Raw genomic sequence first — 22880 nt, forward strand, 5'->3', positions numbered from 1 at the left:
CATGTGCAGACATGGCCTCGGAACACATGACACCAAAAGGTCGAGTATGAATCGTATAGTTGATATGATTAGCATAGAGATGCTTACCAGTGAAACTATTCTCAACTCACGTGATGATCGGACTTGAGTTAGTGAATTTGGATCATGTACCACTCAAATGACTAGAGAGATGTACTTTTTGAGTGGGAGTTTATCAGTAATTTGATTAGTTAAACTATAATTATCTTAAACATAGTCTAAGTCCACTTTGCAATATGTGTGTTGTAGATCAATGACTCACGCAGTAGCAACCCTGAATTTAATTACGTTCCTAGAGAAAGCTAAGTTGAAAGATGATGGAAGCAACTTTGTAGACTGGGCTCGTAATCTAAAGCTGCTCCTGCAAGCTGGGAAGAAGGATTATGTTCTTAATGATGCCCTAGGAGATGAACCACCCGCTACATCTAGCCAAGATGTTTTGAACGCCTGGTTAACACGTAAGGAGTACTACTCAGTAGTTCAATGTGCAGTCTTGTATGGCTTAGAGCCGGGACTTCAACGTCGGTTTGAGCGCCATGGAGCATATGAGATGTTCCAGGAGTTGAAGTTTATCTTTCAGAAGAATGCCCGGATCGAGAGGTATGAGACCTCCGATAAATTCTATGCTTGCAAGATGGAGGAGAATTCGTCTGTCAGTGAACCTGTGCTCAAAATGTCTGGGTACTCAAACCATCTAGCTGAGCTGGGGATTGAACTCCCGCAAGAGGCTATCACTGAAAAAATTCTTCAATCACTGCCACCTAGCTATAAGATCTTTGTGCTGAACTATAACATGCAATGGATGAACAAGTCACCCGACGAGTTATTCGCGATGCTGAAAGTCGCAGAGCCAGAACTCTGGAAAGAGCATCAAGTGTTGATGGTCAATAAGACCACTGGTTTCAAGAGAAACGGCAAAGGCAAGAAGGGTAACTCCAAGAAGAGCTGCAAGCCTCTTGCCAATCCGACGAAGAAACCCAAGGCTGGACCTAAGCCTGAAACAGAGTGTTATTATTGCAAGGGAATGGGTCACTAGAAGCGCAACTGCCCCAAGTATTTGGCTGATAAGAAGGCGGCCAAGGAAAAATCAGGTATATTCGATATACATGTTATTGATGTGTACTTAACCAACTCTCGTAGTAGTGCTTGGGTATTTGATACCGGTTCTGTTGCTCATATTTGCAACTCGAAGCAGGAACTGCGGAATAAACGAAGGCTCGCGAAGGATGAAGTGACGATGCGCGTGGGAAATGGTTCCAAGGTTGATGCAATCGCCGTCGGCACAATCTTACTTCAGTTACCATCACGATTAGTTATGAACTTAAATAATAGTTATTTATTGCCTGCGTTAAGCATGAACATTATATCTGGATCTTGTTTATTGCGAGACGGTTACTCGTTTAAGTCAGAGAATAATGGTTGTTCTATTTCTATGAGTAATATATTTTATGGTCATGCACCCAATGTGAGAGGATTGTTCATATTGAATCTTGATAGAGATGATACAAATATACATAACATTGAGACCAAAAGATGTAGAGTTAAAAATGATAGCGCCATGTTTTTGTGGACGATCGAATCTCGGGCAAGTAACATACCGAAGGACAAAGGGAATGACATACGGGATTATATGAATCCTTGGCACTGAGGTTCAATCGATAAGATCTTTGTAGAATATGTAGGATCCAATATGGGCATCCAGGTCCCGCTATTGGATATTGACTGAGGAGTCCCTAGGGTCATGTCTACATAGTTCTCGAACCCGCAGGGTCTGCACACTTAAGGTTCATCGATGTTTTATGTGTATTTGAGTTATATGGTTGGTTACCGAATGTTGTTCGGAGTCCCAGATGACATCACGGACGTCACGAGGGTTTCCGGAATGGTCCGTAGATGAAGATTGATATATAGGATGACCTCATTTGATTACCGGAAAGTTTTCGGCATTACTGGGAATGTACGGGGAGTGACGAATGGGTTTTGGATGTTCACCAGGCGGGCCAGCCCACCCGGGGGAAGCCCATAGGCCTTAGGGGTGCCGCACCAGCCCTTAGTGGTCTGGTGGGACAGCCCAAGAGGCCGTATGCACAAGAGATAGAAAAAATAAAGAGAAAGAAGAAAAAAGGGGAATTGGGAAGGAAGGGAAGGACTCCACCTTCCAATCCTAGTTGGACTAGGATTGGAGGAGGAGGACTCCCCCCTTGCTTCGGCCGATCCCTTGGGGCTCTCTTGAGCCTCAAGGCAAGGCCCTACCCCTCCCTCCTATATATACTGAGGTATTAGGGCTGATTTGAGACAACTTTGCCACGACAACCCGACCACATACCTCCACGGTTTTTCCTGTAGATCGTATTTCTGCGGAGCTCGGACGGAGCCCTGCTAGATAGATCACCACCAAACTCCGGAGTGCCGTCACGCTGCTGGATAACTCAGCTACCTCTCCTTCTCTCTTGCTGGATCAAGAAGGCCGAGATCATCGTCGAGCTGTACGTGTGCTGAACGCGAAGGTGCCGTCCGTTCGGCCCTAGATCGGAGCGGATCGTGGGACGGACCGCGGGACGGTTCATGGGACGGTTCGCGGGGTGGATCGAGGGACGTGAGGATGTTCCACTACATTAATCGCGTTTCTTAACGCTTCCTGCTGTGCAATCTACAAGGGTACGTAGATCAGAAATCCCCTCTCGTAGAAGGACATCGCCATGATAGGTCTTCGTGTGCGTAGGAAATTTTTTGATTCCCATGCGACGTTCCCCAACAGTGGCATCATGAGCTAGGTTCATGCGTTGATGTCTTCTCGAGTAGAACACAAAAGTTTTTGTGGGCGGTGATGTGCGATTTGCTACCCTCCTTAGTCTTTTCTTGATTCCGCCGTATTGTTGGATCGAAGCGGCTCGGACCGACATTACTCGTACGCTTACAAGAGATTGGTTTCATCGCGACGAGCAACCCCGTTGCTCAAAGATGACTGGCGAGTGTCTGTTTCTCCAACTTTAGTTGAATCAGATTTGACCGAGGAGGTCCTTGGAGAGAGGTTAAATAGCAATTCATACATCCCCGTTGTGATGTTTGCGTAAGTAAGATGCGATCCTACTAGATACCCATGGCAACCACGTAAAACATGCAACAACAATTAGAGGACGTCTAACTTGTTTTTGCAGGGTATGCTTGTGATGTGATATGGCCGATGATGTGATGTGATATATTGGATGTATGAAATGATCATGTTGTAATAGTTAATATCGAGTTGCACGTCGATGGTACGGCAACCGACATGAGCCATAGGGTTGTCTTTAAACTAATGTTTGTGCTTGTAGATTCGTTTACTATATTGGTAGGACGTAGCTTTAGTAGTAATAGCATGAGTAGCATGACAACCCCGATGGCGACACGTTGATGGAGATCATGGTGTGGCGCCGGTGACAAGAAGCTCGTGACAGTGCTTTGGTGATGGAGATCAAGAAGCACATGATGATGGCCATATCATGTCACTTATGAATTGCATGTGATGTTAATCCTTTCATGCACCTTATTTTGCTTAGAACGACGGTAGCATTATGAGGTGATCTCTCACTAAAATTTCAAGACGAAATTGTGTTCTCCCCGACTGTGCACCATTGCTACAGTTCGTCGTTTCGAGACACCACGTGATGATCAGGTGTGATAGACTCAATGCTGACATACAACGGGTGCAAAACAGTTGCACACGCGGAACACTCGGGTTAAGCTTGACGAGCCTAGCATGTGCAGACATGGCCTCGGAACACATGAGACCGAAAGGTCGATCATGAATCATATAGTTGATATGATTAGCATAGGGATGCTTACCACTAAAACTATCCTCAACTCACGTGATGATCGGACTTGAGCTAGTGGAATTGGATCATGAACCACTCAAATGACTAGAGAGATGTACTTTTTGAGTGGGAGTTTAGCAAGTAATTTGATTAGTTAAACTCTAATTATCTTGAACATAGTCTAAGTCTATTTTGAAAATATTTGTGTCCTAGATCAATGGCTCACGCGACAGTCACCCTGAATTTTAATACATTCCAAGAGAAAGCTAAGTTGAAAGATGATGGAAGCAACTTTGTAGACTAGACTCGTAATCTTAAGTTGCTCCTGCAAGCTGGGAAGAAGGATTATGTCCTTAATGCTGAGCTGGGGATTGAACTCCCGCAAAAGGCTATCACTCATAGAATTCTTCAATCACTGTCACCAAGCTATAAGGGCTTTGTGTTGAACTATAACATGCAAGGGATGAACAAGTCACCCGGCGAGTTATTCGCGATGCTAAAAGTCGCAGAGTCAAAACTCCGTAAAGAGCATCGAGTGTTGATGGTGAATAAGATTACTACTTTCAAGAGAAACGACAAAGGAAAGAAGGGTAATTCAAAGAAGAGCGGCAAGCCAGTTGCCAATCCGATGAAGAAACCCAAAGCTGGACCTAAGCCTGAAACGGAGTGCTATTATTGCAAGGGTATGGGTCACTAGAAGCACAACTGCCCCAAGTATCTGGCTGATAAGGCGGCCAAGGAAAAATCAGGTATATTCGATATACATGTTATTGATGTGTACTTAACCAGCTCTCGTAGTAGTGCTTGGGTATTTGATACCGGTTCTGTTGCTCATATTTGCAACTCGAAACAGGAACTGCGGAATAAGCGAAGGCTGGCGAAGGATGAAGTGACGATGCGCGTGGGAAATGGTTCCAAGGTTGATGCAATCGCCATCGGCACAGTTTCACTTCAGCTACCATCAGGATTAGTTATGAACTTAAATAAATGTTATTTAGTGCCTGCGTTAAGCATGAACATTATATCTGGATCTTGTTTATTGCGAGACGGTTACTCGTTTAAGTCAGAGAATAATGGTTGTTCTATTTCTATGAGTAATATCTTTTATGGTCATGCACCCATTGTGAGAGGATTGTTCATACTGAATCTTGATAGTGATAATACACATATACATAACATTGAGACCAAAAGAGTTAGAGTTAACAATGATAGCACCATGTTTTTATGGCACTGCCGTTTAGGTCATATTGGTGTAAAGTGCATGAAGAAACTCCATACCGATGGACTTTTGGAGTCAGTTGATTTTGATTCACTTGACACGTGCGAACCATGCCTCATGGGCAGGATGACTAAAACTCCGTTCTCTGGAGCAATGGAGCGTGCAAGTGACTTGTTGGAAATCATACATACCGATGTGTGTGGTCCGATGAGTGTGGAGGCACGCGACGGATATCGTTATTTTCTCACCTTCACTAACGATTTGAGTAGATATGGTTATGTCTACTTGATGAAGCACAAGTCTGAAACATTCAGAGTGAAGTCGAAAATCATCGTAACAAGAAGATCAAGTTCCTACGGTCTGATCGTGGGGGTGAATATCTGAGTTTCGAGTTTGGTGCTCACTTAAGACAATGTGGAATTGTTTCACAATTGACACCGCCTGGAACACCACTGCTTAATGGTGTGTCCGAACGTCGTAATCGTACTTTATTAGAGATGGTGCAATCTATGATGACTCTTACCGATTTGCCGTTATCGTTTTGGGGTTATGCATTAGAAACAACTGCATTCACTTTAAATAGGGCACCATCGAAATCCGTTGAGACGACACCATATCAGTTGTGGTATGGCAGAAGACCAAAGTTTTCGTTTCTTAAAGTTTGGGGATGTGATGCTTATGTCAAAAAGCTTCAGCCTGAAAAGCTGGAACCCAAAGCAGAAAAGTGCGTCTTCATAGGTTACCCAAAAGGGACAATTGGGTATACCTTCTATCTCAAATCCGAGGGCAAAGTGTTTGTTGCTAAGAACGGAGCTTTTCTCGAGAAGGAGTTTCTCTCGAGAGAATTGAGTGGGAGGAAGATAGAACTTGATGAAATTGTCGAACCTCTCATCCCTCTGGATGGTGGCGCAGGGCAAGGGGAAACCCCTGTCGTTGCGACGCCGGTTGAGGAGGAAGTTAATGATGATGATCATGAAACTCCGGATCAAGTTTCTGTCGGACCTCGCAGGTCGACGAGACCGCATACTACTCCAGAGTGGTACGGTAATCCCGTCTTATCAATTATGTTGTTGGACAACAATGAGCCTGCGAATTATGAAGAAGCAATGGTGGGCCCGGATTCCAACAAATGGCTGGAGGCCACGAAGTCTGAGATAGGATCTATGTATGAAAATACAGTGTGGACTTTGGAAGTACTACTTGAAGGCCGCAAGGCTATTCAGAACAAATGGATCTTTAAGAAGAAGACGGACGCTGACGGTAATGTGACCGTTTATAAAGCTCGACTTGTGGCAAAGGGTTTTTCACAAGTTCAAGGAATTGACTACGATGAGACATTCTCACCCGTAGCGATGCTTAAGTCCGTCCGAACCATGTTAGCGATAGCTGCATTTTTCGATTATGAAATCTGGCAGGTGGATGTCAAAACGGCGTTCCTTAACGGTTTCCTTAAGGAAGAGTTGTATATGATGCAACCCGAAGGTTTTGTCGATCCTAAAAGTGCTAACAAAGTGTGCAAGCTCCAACGATCCATTTATGGACTGGTGCAAGCATCTCGGAGTTGGAATAAACGCTTTGATGAGGTGATCAAAGCATTTGGGTTTATACAGGTGGTTGGAAAATCCTGTATTTACAAGAAAGTGAGTGGGAGCTCTGTGGCATTCCTAATACTATATGTGGATGACATATTACTGATTGGAAACGGTGTGGAGTTTTTGGAGAGCATAAAGGATTACTTGAATAAAAGTTTCTCTATGAAGGACCTAGGAGAAGCTGCTTACATTCTAGGCATAAAGATCTATAGGGATAGATCAAAACGCGTGATAGGACTTTTGCAAAGCACGTACCTTGATAAAGTTTTGAAGAGGTTCAAAATGGAACAATCCAAGAAGGGGTTCTTGCCAGTTTTACAAGGTACGAGATTGAGTAAGACTCAGTGCCCAGGAACTAATAAAGATAGAGAGCATATGAGCACCGTCCCCTATGCTTCAGCCATAGGTTCTATCATGTATGCAATGTTGTGCACTAGACCGGGCGTTAGCCTGGCCATAAGTATGGCAGGCAGGTTCCAGAGTTATCCAGGAGTGAGTCACTGGACGGCGGTCAATAATATCCCGAAGTACCTGAAAAGGACTAAGGAGATGTTTCTCGTTTATGGAGGTGACAAAGAGCTCGCCGTAAAAGGTTATATCGATGCAAGCTTTGACACGGATCCGGACGACTCTAAGTCGCAGACCGGATACATATTTATTCTTAATGGGGGTGCGGTAAGCTGGTGCAGTTCCAAGTAAAGCGTCGTAGCTGATTCTACATGTGAAGCGGACTACATGGCTGCCTCGGAGGCAGCTAAGGAGGGTGTCTGGATGAAGCAGTTCATGACGGATCTTGGAGTGGTGCCGAGCGCACTGAATCCAATAACCCTATTTTGTGACAACACGGGTGCCATTGCCTTAGCAAAGGAACCACGGTTTCACAAGAAGACCAGACACATCAAACGACGCTTCAACCACATCCGCGACTACGTCGAGGAGGAGGATGTGAATATCTGCAAAGTGCACACAGATCTAAATGTGGTAGACCCGCTGACTAAACCTCTTCCATGGGAAAAACATGATCAACACCAGAACTGTATGGGTGTTAGATTTATTACAATGTAATTCGCATGACGATGTGAGGACTAGATTATTGACTCTAGTGCAAGTGGGAGACTGTTGGAATTATGCCCTAGAGGCAATGATAAATAAGTTATTATTATAATTCCTATATCAAGATAATCATTTATTATCCATGCTATAATTGTATTGAATGAAGACTTAGATACATGTGTGGATACATAGACAAAACACTGTCCCTAGCAAGCCTCTAGTTGGCTAGCCAGTTGATCAAGGATAGTTAAGGTCTTCTGACTATGTACAAGGTGTTGTTGCTTGATAACCGGATCACATCATTGAGTGAATCATGTGATGGACTAGACCCAAACTAACGAACGTAGCATGTTGATCGTGTCATTTTGTTGCGACTGTTTTCTACGTGTCAAGTATTTATTCCTATGACCATGAGATCATATAACTCACTGGCACCGGAGGAATGCATTGTGTGTATCAAATGTCACAACATAACTGGGTGACTATAAAGATGCTCTACAGGTACTCCGAAGGTGTCCATTGAGTTAGTATGGATCAAGACTGGGATTTGTCACTCCGTGTGACGGAGAGGTATCTCGGGGCCCACTCGGTAATACAACATCACACACAAGCCTTGCAAGCAATGTGACTTAGTGTAAGTCATGGGATCTTGTATTACGGAACGAGTAAAGAGACTTGCCGGCAAACGAGATTGAAATAGGTATGCGGATACTGACGATCGAATCTCGGGCAAGTAACATACCGAAGGACAAAGGGAATGACATACGGGATCATATGAATCCTTGGCACTGAGGTTCAATCGATAAGATCTTCGTAGAATATGTAGGATCCAATATGGGCATCCAGGTCACGCTATCGGATATTGACCGAGGAGTCCCTCGGGTCATGTCTACATAGTTCTCAAACCCGCAGGGTCTGCACACTTAAGGTTCAGCGATGTTTTATGCGTATTTGAGTTATATGGTTGGTTACCGAATGTTGTTCGGAGTCCCCGATGAGATCACAGACGTCACGAGGGTTTCTGGAATGGTCCGGAGATGAAGATTGGTATATAGTATGACCTCATTTGATTACCGGAAAGTTTTCGGCATTACCGGGAATGTACCGGGAGTGACGAATGGGTTCCGGATGTTCACCGGGGGGGGGGGGGCAGCCCACCCGGGGGAAGCCCATAGGCCTTAGGGGTGCCGCACCAGCCCTTAGTGGGCTGGTGGGAGAGCCCAAGAGGCCCTATGCGCAGGAGATAGAAAAAATCAAAGAGAAAGAAGACAAAAAAGGGGAATTGGGAAGGAAGGGAAGGACTCCACCTTCCAATCCTAGTTGGACTAGGATTGGAGGAGGATGACTTCCCCCCTTGCTTCGGCCGACCCCTTAGGGCTCTCTTGAGCCTCAAGGCAAGGCCCTCCCCCTCCCTCCTATATATACTAAGGTATTAGGGCTGAATTGAGACAACTTTGCCACGGCAGCCCGACCACATACCTCCACAGTTTTTCCTCTAGATCGTATTTCTGTGGAGCTCGGGCGGAGCCCTGCTGAAATAGATAACCACCAACCTCCGGAGCGCCGTCACACTGCCGGAGAACTCATCTACCTCTCCATCTCTCTTGCAGGATCAAGAAGGCCGAGATCATCGTCGAGTTGTACGTGTGCTGAACGCGGAGGTGCCGTCCATTCTGCACTAGATCGGAGCGGATCGTGGGATGGTTCGCGGGGGGGGGGGGGGGGGGGATCGAGGGACGTGAGGACGTTCCACTACATCAACCACATTTCTTAACGCTTCCTGCTGTGTGATCTACAAGGGTACGTAGATTGGAAATCCCCTCTCGTAGATGGACATCACCATGATAGGTCTTCGTGCGCGTAGGAAATTTTTTGTTTCCCATGCGACGTTCCCCAACAGGTGGCGCAGGGCAGGGGGAAATCTCTATCGAAGCGACACCGATTGAGGAGGAAGTTAATGATGATGATCATGAAACTTTGGATCAAGTTCCTATCGGACCTCGCAGGTCGACAAGATCACGTACTACTCCTAAGTGGTACGGTAATCCTGTCTTATCAATAATGTTTTTAGACAACAATGAACGTGTGAATTATGAAGAAGCAATGGTGGGTCCAGATTCCAACAAATGGCTGGAGGCCACGAAGTTCGAGATAGGATCTATGTATGAAAACAAAGTGTGGACTTTGGAAGTATTACCTGAAGGCCGCAAGGCTATTCAGAACAAATGGATCTTTAAGAAGAAGACATATGCGGACGGTAGTGTGACCGTTTATAAAGCTCGACTTGTGGCAAAGGTTTTTTCACAAGTTCAAGGAGTTGACTACGATGAGACTTCTCACCGGTAACGATGCTTTAGTCCGTCCGAATCATGTTAGCAATAGCTGCATTTTTCGATTATGAAATCTGGCACATAGATGTCAAAATGGCGCTCCTTAACGATTTTCTTAAGGAAGAGTTGTATATGATGCAACCCGAAGGTTTTGTCGATCCAAAGAATGCTAACAAAGTATGCAAGCTCCAGCGATCCATTTATGGACTGGTGCAAGCATCTCGGAGTTGGAATAAACGCTTTGATGAGGTGATCAAAGCATTTTGGTTTATACAAGTGGTTGGAGAATTTTGTATTTACAAGAAAGTGAGTGGGAGCTCTATTGCGTTTCTAATATTATATGTGGATGACATATTGCTGATTGGAAACAACGTGGATTTTTTGGAGAGCGTAAAGGATTACTTGAATAAAAATTTCTCTATGAAGGACCTAGGAGAAGCTGCTTACATTCTAGGCATTAATATCTATAGGGATAGATCGAGACGCCTGATAGGACTATCACAAAGCACATACCTTGATAAAGTTTTGAAGAAGTTCAAAATGGAACTATCCAAGAAGGGGTTCTTGCCAGTGTTACAAGGTATAAAATTGAGTAAGACACAGTGCCCATCAACTGCGGAAGATAGAGAACAAATGAGTTCCGTCCCCAATGCTTCAGCCATAGGTTCTATCATGTATGCAATGCTATGCACTAGACCAGCCGTCAGCTTGGCCATAAGTATGGCAGGAAGGTTTCAAAGTATTCCAGGAGTGGATCACTGGACGGCGGTCAAGAATATTTTGAAGTACCTGAAAAGGACTAAGGAAATGTTTCTCGTTTATGGAGGTGACGAATAGCTCGTCGTAAAGGGTTACGTCGATGCAAGCTTTGATACTGATCCGGATGACTCTAAGTCTCAAACCAGATACGTATTTATTCTTAATGGGGGTGCGGTAAGCTGGTGCAGTTCCAAGCAAAGCGTCGTAGCAGATTCTACATGTGAAGCGGAGTACATGGCTTCCTCGGAGGCAACTAAGGAGGGTGTGTGGATGAAGCAGTTCATGACGGATCTTGGAGTTGTGCCGAGCGCACTAAATCCAGTAACTCTGTTCTGTGACAACACTTGTGCCATTGCTTTAGCAAAGGAACCAAGGTTTCACAAGAAGACCAGGCACATGAAACGACACTTCAACCTTATCCGCGACTACGTCGAAGGAGAGGACGTAAATATTTGCAAAGTGCACACGGATCTGAATGTAGCAGATCCGCTGACTGAACCTCTTCCACAGGCAAAACATGATCAACACCATAACTGTATGGCTGTTAGATTTATTACAATGTAAATCGCATGGCGGCGATGTGACGACTAGATTATTGACTCTAGTGCAATTAGGAGACTATTGGAAATATGCCCTGGAGGCAATGATAAAATAGTTATTATTATATTTCCTGTTTCAAGATAATTGTTTATTATCCATGCTATAATTGTATTGAATGAGAACATAGATACATGTGTGGATACATAGACAAAACAATGTCCCTAGGAAGCCTCTAGTTGGCTAGCCAGTATATCAAGGATTGTCAAGGTTTTCTGACCATATGCAAGTGTTGTCACTTGATAACTAGATCACATCATTAGGAGACTCATGTGATGGACTAGACCCAAACTATAAACATAGCATGTGATCATGTCATTTTTTTTGCTATTGTTTTCTGTGTGTCAAGTATTTATTCCTGTGACCATGAGATCATATAACTCATTGGCACCGGAGGAATATATTGTGTGTATCAAACGTTGCAACGTAACTGGGTGACTATAAAGGTGCTCTACAGGTATCTCCGAAGGTGTCCGTTGAGTTAGTATGGATCAAGACTGGGATTTGTCACTCCGTGTGACGGAGAGGTATCTCGGGGCCCACTCGGTAATACAACATCACAACCAAGCCTTGCAAGCAATGTCACTTAGTGTAAGTCACGGGATCTTGTATTACAGAACGAGTAAAGAGACTTGGTGGTAACGGGATTGAAATAGGTATACAGATACCGACGATCGAATCTCGGGCAAGTAACATACTGAAGGACAAAGGGGATGACGTACGGGATTATATGAATCCTTGGAAGTGAGGTTCAACCGATAAGATCTTCAGAAAATATGTAGGATCCAATATGGGCATCCAGGTCCCGCTATTGGATATTGACCGAGGAGTGTCTCGGGCCATGTCTACATAGTTCTCGAACCCGCAGGGTCTGCACACTTAAGGTTCGATCATGTTTTAGTATAGTTGAGTTATATGTGTGGTTACTGAATGTTGTTTGGAGTCCTGGATGAGATCACGGACATCACGAGGGTTTCCGGAATGGTCCGGATATGAAGATTGATATATAGGATGTTATGGGGATATTACCTACAGTGTAACCCGCCCTAACTTGGCCGGGTCACTGAAGAGGCGACTCATCCTTTGATAATACAAGCCTTGGCCTAGTGGGCCCAGGAGCCGGATAGCGGTTCGGGAGCTATACGGAGGATAGGCCGCCAAGGAGGTTTCCAGTCTTGGAAAGCACGGTGACTTAGAGATATGGAAGACCATGATCTGTAGCGTGGCTAGGACTCTTGTAAATCCTAGGGCCTCGACCTGTATATAAAGGCGAGTCCCTGGGGAAGATAGGGCAAGTTAGAAATCATCGAGAGCTAGGTCAGGCGAGTTACGCCTCCTTGTAATCGAAACCATCATCAATCTACACAAAGCAGGACGTAGGCTTTTGCCTCCACACGAGGGGCCGAACCTGACTAAATCTGAGTCTCGCTTTCGCTCACCCCCTTTGAGTCGCCACCAAGGTGCGATGGCTCCTTCATTAAGTCCTTTCACGAGGACATCTGCCGTGAAAAAACCACGACAGTTGGCGCCCACCGTGGGGCTAGTGCATGGTGGAGTTGAGTTCTCAAAGGGAGCCCTACCAGGGTCAGAAAGCTATGCGGTCGACATCATGACGAAGAGCTGCCACGGAAGGTACTACATCGATAACTCGCTATGGGGGCCTGAAGCCCATTCAGTCGAATCTGGTTACAGAGTCCCCTTCGGCAAGGTCAACATCTTCATCGGCATGATTGGAATACCCGTGCCTGAGCCGGACACCTCCACTGACATCGTCGAGCCGGCCAGGTACGTCCTCCCCATCACACGTCAGGACAAGAGACACCATGTTTTCGTTGGTTTTACGCAGGGAGCCAGCGTACAGGACGAACCCGCGGTCCAGGAGATCACCCCCGTCAACTCTGATGACGAATCATCCATGGGCGACATAGATTCAATTCGCCCGCTGTACGAAGGACAACTCGGAGATTTGCCATTGGCGATGGACCCCGAGGTCTTTGAAAGATCCCACCGACAAATCGCTATCTACATGGCGGGGGCGACATAACCTCAGGCAAACCCGGCCGGCAACAACGAGACTGGCGACTCTTCGAAAACCCTGGCTCAAGCCATGGCGGACTTGACGGCGGAGGTCACCAGACTCATGACAACCGCTGTGATGGCAGAGAATCAGGAAGTGATCAACGCCGAGCTGGCGAATTTGCGGGAGGAGATGGCCAAAGCCCAGTGGGACGTGGAAGTGGAAGCCGCCAGGATGGTGGCACAGCAGGCCCGGATCACCGCGGAGACGGAGCGGCTGAACACCGAAGGCTGGCGGCTCGAGAGACAACAACGCGCGTCCGATGATATTCATCAGAGGAGGCATCACGGGCGCCTCCAGGACAATCTACATCCAACTCGTCTCTTCGACACACCATGCACTCCTGGGGTGGGACCCGACCGACCCTTGCAGGCCGCTCCAGGGGGGGGGGTCCGGTTCAACCGCCTAACTCGCCACCACCTCAACTAACGGATGCCCACACACCTCGCTTCCAGACACCACGAGGCCACTTCTCAAATCCCGTGGATAACGTGCTGGAGGCAACCCGCCACTTGGAGTCCCTCCCGATCTACGGAAACTCCCCGGCCGAGGTGGAGGTGAGAAACGCCATCGAGATGCTGAAGACAGCAGTGGTCCAACACGTGCAATACTAGCACAGCCTTGACCGGTTACACTCCAGACCCCAGGCGAGTCACCCTAGGAGTTGCCATGAGAAGCAACCCGCGGTGACCAGTGGGCAATGACGTTTGCCTCAGACCAACCCGCCCGGTGTCCATGACACCCGAGCCCAAGACATTGTGGATGCGGCGCGCGCCTCGCGCCTGATGGAGACGGCGGCTGCGGCGGGTCAGGGCTATCCAGCTTATACCCAGACACCTCCCGCACCGCTCGATGCCGGAGGCAGGCACATCGGGGTGTCGTGTCTCATGCCCGCTCTACGCAATGAGCAGATGCTGAAGGATTTCAAAGGACCAAGGAAGGTACCCAATTACACACCAGATCTCGAGCCAGGGTCATGGATCGAGAGTTACAAACTTGCGATGGACATGCTCGACGTGAATGAGGCGGTTTGCGCCAAGTATTTCACTATGATGCTTGAAGGAACGGCGCGTGCGTGGTTGAAAAACCTGCCACCTAACTCCATCAACACTTGGGCATAGTTAAAGGAGTGCTTCATCAAAAATTTCCGAGGGACTTGCAAACGCCCGATGACCATCATCGACTTACAACACTGCGTTCAGCGACCGGATGAGTCGGCCCATCATTGGACACGACGAGTTGCGGAGGTCATTCATTCGTCAGACGGCATCTCGACGGCTCAGGCAGTACTGATTTTGGAGAAAAATTGCCATTACGAGCCTCTGGTGCTGAAGCTGGGGCGGCTTAAGCGTAAGGTGCAGGACATGGGCGAGTTGATGGACACCCTCACCAGATACGCCAAGTCAGATGATACCAAGGATCCTGGGGAGGACGATGACAAGGTTAGCACCGCCAAGAGAGGTGAGTCGTCAAAAGGTCACTCCCGGTTTCAAGGACGGGGTAACCACAACCATGGCGGGCAAGGTAAAAGAAGACAACAGGAAGGTCCCACATGCTTCGTTGCCAATACCAATGTCGACAACGGAAACCAGCGCCAGAAGAAGCGGGGTTTCAGTGGGAAGAAGCCGCGCAACTATGATGAGATGCTCAAGGGCCCCTGCCCACACCACGCTATGACCGAGGGGCCTGCGACCCATTCCTGGGAGGATTGCTATGTGATGTAGGAGTTCTGAGCTGAGGCGCTCAAGAAAGGCCAAGGAGGTGATCAGGGCCAGCGACAGGAGCAGTTCGGCGTGCCCGGGTCACGCAAAAGCCCGTTTAGCGGTTTCCCTAACCCGGGTCCGCAGGGCAGGTCACAACCTAATAGCATACAGTACCAAGTTCACAATCAACAGCGGTATAACCCGCCGGGAGTGTTTCAGCAACCACCCCCGCAAGGAGATCTCCAACGACAGGATGATCATAGCGGTTTTCAAAATAATCCTAAGCAGCTGAACAGTGGGCAATATCACGTGTTTACCACCAGCACCTGCAAACGGGACCAGAAGGTGAAACATAGAACTTCCAGCGTGGCTGAGTTGGCGCTCCCTAGGTACCTCCATTGGTACGAACAGCCCATAACCTGGAGTAGGGAGGATCACCCGCCCCGAGTTGATAACCCTGGCGAGTTGGCTTTGGTCGTGGCTCTCCAAGTCGAAGGATACACCCTTTCCAAAGTCCTTATGGATGGAGGGAGCAGCATAAATATCCTATACTTCGATACCTTTCGAAGGATGAATCTCTTGGAGAAAGACTTGATGCCGTCGTCCACGGTTTTCCACGGCATTGTTTCGGGTAAGTCGGTGTATCCAATTTGGCGGATTAAACTTAACGTGGCTTTTGGCAGATAATCCAATTACAGGAGCGAGTCACTCATGTTTGAGGTGGTCAAAATCAAGAGCCCTTACCACACATTGTTTGGAAGGCCGGCTTACGCTCGATTCATGGCTCACCCATGTTATGTTTATCTCAAACTCAAGATGCATGGACCTAAGGGGCCTATTACGGTCAGCGGAGACAGGAATATAGCCCAAGGTACGAAGAAGGAGACGCAGCTTATGCCGAGACGGCTTGCGCAGCTGAGGAGCTCAAATTTCACCAAGCCAATGTTGACCCGGCGGATATGACGCCGCTCAAGAGGCCGACAATTGACTCTGAGCTGCCCCTCAAATTCAAACCAACAGACGACACGAAGGTGATAGACTTCACGCGTGGCGACTCAACCAAGCAGTTCACTATTGGGATGGGTCTGGACCCCAAAAAGGAAAGTGCACTCATCGAACTCATCCGTGAGAATCGGGACATCTTCACGTGGAAACATTCTGACATGCCAGGTGTACCGAGAGAATTCTCTGAGCACCATCTTAATACCGACCCCAAAGTAAAGCTAGTTCGGCAGTATCTTTTTAGGTTTAATGAGGAACGAGGTAAGGCAATTGGAGAGGAAGTCGCCTGGCTTTTGGTCGCCGGATTCATCATCGAGGTTTTTCATCCTGAATGGTTGGCTAACCCGGTCCTGGTGCTAAAAAAGAATGGCACTTTCTGCATGTGCATCGACTACACCGACCTCAACAGAGCCTATCCAAAGGATCCCTTCTCCTTTCCCCGCATTGATCAAATCATTGACTCGACGGCGGTTTGCGAGCATTTGTGTTTTTTGGATGCTTACTCAGGATACCACCAGATCAAGATGGTTGTGGCAGACCAGGAGAAAACGTCCTTCATAACCCCCTTTCGGAGCCTTCTGCTATGTGTTTATGTCGTTCGGGCTCAAGAGTGCGGGGCAACTTACCAGCATTGCATCCATAATTGTTTGCATAACCAGATCGGACGCAATGTCCATGCTTATGTTGACGATATCGTAGTTAGATCTCAGAAGAAAGAGTCGCTCTTGGAGGATCTCAAGGAGACTTTTGACAAATTGCGCGTATAACAGATGCGGCTTAACCCCACCAAGTGTGTGTTTGGTGTTCCCCCAGGAAAGTTATTGGGTTTTCTGGGGTCAGAACGCGACATTGAGGCTAACCCGGACAAAATTTAAGCGATCACTCCGCTGGGAAAGCCGACCAATATCAATCAAGTCCAACGCATGGCGGGTCGTATCGCGGCTCTAAGTCGCTTTATAAGTCGCCTTGAGGAGAAATCCATCCCTCTTTATCAGTTGCTCTAGAAAACTGATCGTTTTGTTTGGACGGATGAAGCCAACGAAGCCTTGAAGCAACAACTAGCTAAGTCGCCTGACGGGGATATAGCCCTAGGGTAGGATCATAGGTCTGACCAATACGTCCTACCCAAGGGCACCTCATTATTAGTTTAAGGACTACAAGGGAAATTCCTACTGGATCGTGACAACATCTAATCCACTCGGTACGGATCCACTCAGACAAATACATTCCATCCACTCGGATGACAGTCAACCACTCGGCCGTATGACTCACTCGGTCATGCAAATACCAACAGTCGGCAAGACATCTGTAGTGGGCTGACATTATGGCATCAATGCCCCATCTTGTAACATAAGAGGTGAGGAGGTGGCACACTCTATATAAGCCACCCCCCTCCACATAGCTGGGGACATCTTCTTCTTCTCCTCCTTCGGGCTCATTCTTTCCCTCGAGCTCTATCTCTCTCTCTTTACACCATGTAACTCATGTCCATGACAGATAAAACAAAGCCTCTCCGGAGCACGAGACGTAGGGTTGTTATCTCCACTGTGAGAGGCCCGAACTCGCTAAAACCACTGTGTCACCCATGTGTATCTTGATAGACCATGCTCCGTTATCCTACCCTCTTTCTATTGTCGGAATCGTTACCACGACATTTGGCGCCCACCGTGGGGCATAGCGTCTATCGAGCCATGATGCATATGGTTATTTCTTCAACCACCAACGGCAGACATCCGTCCAAGCAGCAACAAGGGTGTGGAAGCAGGAAACTCCGACCTTGCACAGCCGACTACGCCTCCAGGTACGGCTACCGGTGTCGTCTGCCTAGTTTGGGGTCGCCGGCATCCTCGCCGACCCTGCGGCGGCCGGGCTGGAAGGGCTCCCCATCGCGGCCAAGGAGCAAAACCAGTGCGACGAGATGTACAACTCGCCGCTGGGCTCCCTGCCATTCGCCGCCACGCTCCGGGTGCTGGAGCTCGAGCACTACAACCTCAAAGACGCCGCCGCTGTCGGCGCGCCTGGCCTTCCCGTGCCTCACGGACCTCACGCTGCGCCACTGCTTTGCCTTGGAGGGGAATCTCCAGGCCCTGGTCGACGACGCGCCGGCGCTGACCAGCCTGCCTCGTAAGTGCATGCATAACCTGGACCAGTCCCTGGATCAATTAACTGCATGCAGCAAGGAAACGACAGGGCGTGGTGGTCCACGATCTATTAAACCGCATGTATTCAAGCACATGAAACGGAAGGTAGTGGTGGCCTGGCCTTTAACGTCGGGTTAATTGGGTGGAGGATCAATTCCATGCATTAAACGTGGACTAACCGTTTCGGCTGAGGTAATTGCCTCGTTAAGCTCCTCGTAAGTATTTCCCACACCAGTAAATTTTGCATGCATGCGGGAAACACCAAATGTGGTTTTTATCCATTGCAAATTAGCAACTATACAGGACACTTAGTTCACCCAAAAATATTTGTAGCTACGCTTGCTATTAACTTGCAGGGTCACTCGTCCGTCATCGTCTCCGAACAACAGTTTATACGGACGGACCATTCATTCGAGCTACTAACACGATGACACATAGAAATTATTCCAGATGAATTTTGCATACAGATGACCAACATGTAGTGACTCGGCCGCCCTGCATGGCATCGCTCAGTCGGATGCATCATAATCAGTCGGTCCTCCCGCGCGCCGCCACTCGGCGAGACACATCTTCGTCACTCGGTTGTACGCGCCTTCATCAGTCGTCCGCCCCGTGAGCCGCCATTTGGCGAGACACATCTTCGTCACTCGGTTGTAGGTGCCTTCATCAGTAGGCCGCCCAGCGCGCCGCCACTCGGCAAGACGCGCCTTTGTCACTCGACCGCCCCACGCGCTGTCACTCGGCTGGAGACTCCTTCGTCACTTGGCAGCTTCGCGTGTCGTCACTCGGCTGGAGGCTCCTTCGTCACCTGGTTGCTTTGCGCCTCGTCACTCGGCCGCCCCGCATGTCGCCACTCAGCTAGACGCGTCTTCATCGCTTGACCGCCCAACACGACGCCACTCAGCTGGACGTGTCTACTTTGCTTGACCACCCCGCGCGTCGTCAGGCAGCTAAGTCATTTTTTCACAGACTCCATTCTATTAAATAATCGTTTCTACATTACCGAGTGTCGAGGAAGTCGCACATGACGTTCACTCGGAGGCCACGCCACTGAGTGTACCTCTGCACTCGGTTGTTTATTTTTATGTGGGAACACTTCACTTCCGCTTCGTTTGGGTCCAATACTCAAACGAGTTCAGCCGGATCCTTCACTCTTTTAGACTCTTGCTGGTTCCGAACCAGCAATCACGTGGCACACCCAGTGGGTGTCTATGGGTGCAATTTACACAAACTATTTCAGAAAAGATCATATTACTTTGATAAATTTTTATGCTCGCTTGTGCTATTTTTCATACACAGGTTACTCGACGCATCCGTGCGCCATCCTCGTCGCTGCTCAGGCTCAGTCACCGCAGCGATCATTCATGCGTTTTCACGTGTTCGGAAGCCCTTTCAATGGCGTAGTGGATACGGCCGCCCCGCGTGCCGTCGGTGGGTCGGACGCCTCCTCGACATACATCACTTGGCCGCCCCGCGCGTTGCCACCCAGCCAGAATCGTCTACCTCACTCGGATGCCATGCGCATCGCCACTCCGTGTGGCACGTCTTCATCATTCGGTTGCCCCGCGCGCCACCGCTACGCTTAGCTGTGATTCTGTATCGCCTAAGTTAAAAACTACTCCGAGTGCGGACATGCTCCACACTTGGGGACTTAGCTGCGACTCCGTATCGCCTAAGTTAAAAACAACTCCGAGTGCGGACATGCTCCACGCTCGGGGGCTTAGCTGCGACTCCGTATTGCCTAAGTTAAAAACAACTCCGAGTGCGGACATGTTCCACACTCGGGGACTTTGCTGTGACTCCGTATCGCCTAAGTTAAAAATAACTCCGAGTGCGGACATGCTCCACATTCGGGGGCTTAGCTGCGACTCCGTATCGCCTAAGTTAAAAACAACTCCGAGTGCGGACATGTTCCACACTCGGGGACTTAGCTGCGACTCCGTATCGCCTAAGTTAAAAACAACTCCGAGTGCGGACGTGCTCCACGCTCGGGGGCTTAGCTGCGACTCTGTATTGCCTAAGTTAAAAACAACTCCGAGTGTAGACACGCTGCACACTCGGGAACTTAGCTGCGACCCCGTATCGCCTAAGTTAAAAAATAAACTCAGAGACTTTACTTTGATCCAGAAATCATATAATGCAGATTGAACAAACATTCAACATGACAAGCACTGGAAGTCTTAAACCCTCTGCCAGACTCATCTAGTCCGACAGAGGCTCGGGGACTACACCCAGTGGGTGCATTGAGCGTCCCCCACAGGAAGAGAAATACAAAAAAGAAACATTCTGCTTGGTCAGGTCCACCAACAACATCCAAGTTCAACAGATTCAACAGATTCCAACCGACAACCAGCAGTCAGTCAGAGTCTCAAGATCCTGTTGGTCACTCGGATCTACTTCAATTCTTAAGTTCACTCGGACGTACTACTCAGCGGAATCGATCAGGGCGAATGATGAAGACTTCAATCAACGCATAATTTTGCAAGGCCCTGAAGCACGTTCAAGTTCGGTCTGCTGCTACAAGATTTACATCGACACCTTCACCACTCGGACCCTGATCCATTCGGGGGCTAATGACGGGGATATAGCCCTAGGGTAGGGTCATAGGTCTGACCAATACGTCCTACCCAAGGGCACCTCATTATTAGTTTAAGGACTACAAGGGAATTCCTACTGGATCGTGACAACATCTAATCCACTCGGTACGGATCCACTCAGACAAATACATTCCATCCACTCGAATGACAGTCAACCACTCGGCCGTATGACTCACTCGGTCATTCAAATACCAACAGTCGGCAAGACATCTGTAGTGGGCTGACATTATGGCATTAATGCCCCATCTTGTAACATAAGAGGTGAGGAGGTGGCGCACTCTATATAAGCCACCCCCTCCACATAGCTGGGGACATCTTCTTCTTCTCCTCCTTCGGGCTCATTCTTTCCCTCGAGCTCTGTCTCTCTCTATTTACACCATGTAACTCATGTCCATGACAGATAAAACAAAGCCTCTCCGGAGCACGAGACGTAGGGTTGTTATCTCCACTGTGAGAGGCCTGAACTCGCTAAAACCACCGTGTCACCCATGTGTATCTTGATAGATCATGCTCCGTTATCCTACCCTCTTTCTATTGTCGGAATCGTTACCACGACATCGCCGGTATTGGCCACTCCGACAGACAAGGAGCCTATGCTCTCGTACATCGCGGCTAATTCTAAGGCGGTAAGCGTGGCAGTGTTCTTCGAGAGGAAGGAAGAAGGGAAGGAATATCCGGTTCACAGACCAGTGTATTTTATCAGCGATGTCCTGACCCTCTCCAAACAACGCTACCCGCATTGACAGAAGCTGGTCTTTGGGGTGTTTATGGCGAGTCGGAAGCTGAAGCACTACTTCCAGGAGCATCCCATCATGGCGGTTAGTTCTGCCACCCTTGGTGACATTATACAAAATCGAGAAGTGACTGGACGGATTGCTAAGTGGGCCATCAAGTTAGGACCACATCACGTGCGATATACTCCCCGTACAGCCATTAAGTCTCAAGCACTAGTGGATTTCATCAACGACTGGATCGAGTTGCAGATTCCATAAGATAGGCCCGATCACACATACTAGACCATCTATTTCGATGGATCTAGGCAGTTGGAAGGCTCGATCGCCTCAGGGTGAAAAGTTCTGCTATGTCCTCCGACTCATGTTTCCATGCACCAACAATGCAGCAGAGTATGAAGCTCTGCTCCATGGGTTGCGACTCGCCAAAGAGATGAACCTCACCCGAGTCAGATTTTTGGGCGACTCAGATCTAGTGGCATAACAGGTTTCAGGCACCTAGGATTCTAGAGATCCCTTGATGGCGGCTTACAGGCGAGCTGTGTTGGACGTGGTGGGTCACTTTCATGGTTATCAAGTAGATCCCATTGATCGGCGACTCAATGAAGCAGTAGATGCTCTTTCAGGCCTCGGTTCACAGCGTAAGCCGGTTCCCCCCAATGTCTTTTTGGATGTGTTACATAACCCCTCGGTGAGGCTACCTTCAGAGGAAGATTTGGCGGTGCCGGACCCTAAGTCTCAGCTTGTGGCGGCTCTTCGTGATACCCCGGATTGGGCGATTCCCTACATGGCGTATCTCACACGAGGCGAGTTACCCACGGATGAGTTATTGGCTCGCCAAATCGTCCGTCGACGCAAATCCATCATCATACATAACGACGAGTTGCATAAGCGAAGCACTTCACGGGTATTTCAAAGGTGTGTCTCTTCCGAGGAAGGATGTATGATTCTCAACGAAATTCATGCAGGCGACTGTGGTCATCATGCAGGGTCACGCTCCCTGGTTTCCCAAGCTTTTTGGCATGGATTTTATTGGCTGATGGCTCATGCAGATGCGGCAGAAATAGTTCGCCGATGTGATGGTTCCCAAAAATTTGGACGCGAGATGCACGTGCCGGCTCAGGAATTACGAATGATTCTAATTACTTGGCCGTTTACGGTCTGGGGGCTGGACATGGTTGGCCCTTTTAAAGTGTCATCCAATAAAAAGACTCACCTATTGCTGGCGGTTGACAAGTTCACTAAGTGGGTTGAAGCAGAACCTGTT

The sequence above is a fragment of the Hordeum vulgare genome, chromosome 3H, assembly GCF_904849725.1.
Source record: "Hordeum vulgare subsp. vulgare chromosome 3H, MorexV3_pseudomolecules_assembly, whole genome shotgun sequence".
In the NCBI taxonomy this organism is placed as follows: domain Eukaryota; kingdom Viridiplantae; phylum Streptophyta; class Magnoliopsida; order Poales; family Poaceae; genus Hordeum; species Hordeum vulgare.